The following is a 1,934-nucleotide window of genomic DNA, read 5'->3' on the forward strand; positions in this document are numbered from 1 at the left end:
ACACCTAAGCTCTCCACTGAGTTGCCTTCTAAATAATTGTAGATTTGTACACCTAGAGCCTCCTTTAAGGGCCTCTGGCTTACATGTTTCTGCAACCAAACTTGGCCTCAGTTTGCTTAGATGACAGATCCAAAGCAAACTCTTAAATTATTGTCATATATTGGGTAAGTAGAGGTTCCTATGTTCAAGTCTATTCTTCTGTCTTTGTTCGCTCTCCCAAAATGTTTCAAACATACACCTAAACGTAATGTGCACTTAAAGAAATTTTCTCTGTAACCTACTTAACTTTGTCTTCTGCCTATATGTGCATTTCAGTATCCTGCCAGGTGTTTCCTATATCCAAGACATGACCAAAACAGCTATACACAGGTACTCCAGTCTAACCTCACAGACAGACATGTCAAGGCAGACCTGAACTTTCACTCCCAGCCATGGATGTTCTCACAGACCCTGGACAGTATCATAACAGCCTACTGTTCCCAGGCTTGACCAACATTTCAACCATTTGACCTCCCTATCTCTGCCCTAGTGTCAACAGGAAGTAGCTAAATATGATTGATTTCTTCGCTGGTGATCCACTTACTATCAGTTCTGCGAGTCTTTGGAGAGTCCCCACAAAGTGCAGGAAAACCAGAGGTATGGGGGCAAAAGGTGGCAAAACAGGTCATCACAAACAGTGCCAGGGGCCAAGGGGAAGACTCCCAGGAGACATGGCTCACCTAGAAATAGGATTTTCAACTGTCTGTCCGAAGCCTGAGAGGAAAGGAAAAGCTAAGAGACTGTGTCCGTAAAAAGAAAAAGATTATTCACCCAAGGGAAGGTGTCTGTTTGAGGGTAGGCGAGAAGGGAGGGTACTTCTGTTCCACAATGAAATGGAGAGATACTGGTCAGTGTCTCAGACAAAGGGGAATGTTTATGCAGACCATGGAAAAGAACTCATCAGTCTGAAGGTGTTGGATGAGTGGTGTAGTGATTGGGTAGCCAGGAAAGAGGAGTCCCAAAACCAGAGAAAGAGGCCAGGGTGAGGGAGATCCCACCCTCTCAGATAGGCAATAAGTGCAGTAGTTATCTGGAACCCAACCCACCTGAGAGGTGGATTCAGGTGGATTTTCTTCAGCTTATAAGACTCCTTTTAAGTTTTACAAAGGAGATAAAACTTTAGATATGCTAAGATTAGACATATTACATTAAACATGTAATATGCATTGAAATATACACTGTCAAAAAGGGAGTATACATACATGGTTGTGTTATAAGGTGAACTCTGGAAAGGCCTTTTGTGAAGTAGAAGGGGCAAAAGCTCACTTGATCTTAACTTTTAGTATGATTACATATTATGGAAGGAAGTGTTAACCAAATTTTAAGTTTGTAAAACACTTTTTTAGACCCTCAAACAACATTTTCTTAGAATTTTTTTTATTAATTACAGTTTATTCATTTTGTATCCCCCAAAAGCCCCTCCCTCCTCCCCTCCTGATCCCACCCTCCCTCTCCCTTCTTCACACATGCCCCTCCTCAAGTCCACTGATAGGGGAGGTCCTCCTCTCCTTCCTTCTGATCTTAGTCTATTAGATCACATCAGGAGTGGCTGCATTGTCATCTTCTGTGGCCTGGTAAGGCTGCTCCCCCCTCAGGGGGAGGTGATCAAAGAGCAGGCCAATCAGATTATGTCAGAAGCAGTCCCTCTTCCCATTACTATGTAACCCACTTGGACACTGAACTGCCCTGGGCTACATCTGTGCAGGGGTTCTAGGTTATCTCCATGAATAGTCCTTGTTTGGAGTATGAGTCTCTGGGAAGACCCCTGTGTTCAATTTTTCTGGTTCTGTGTATGCTTAGGCCTTTGTATCTATTTATTTACCATTAGACATAAATGAGACTGTTACAAACATTTATTGTCCTTTAGCAAAAGGGATGGTAAAAGATTAAATCTT

This window comes from Meriones unguiculatus, chromosome X (assembly GCF_030254825.1).
Source record: "Meriones unguiculatus strain TT.TT164.6M chromosome X, Bangor_MerUng_6.1, whole genome shotgun sequence".
NCBI classification, from domain to species: domain Eukaryota; kingdom Metazoa; phylum Chordata; class Mammalia; order Rodentia; family Muridae; genus Meriones; species Meriones unguiculatus.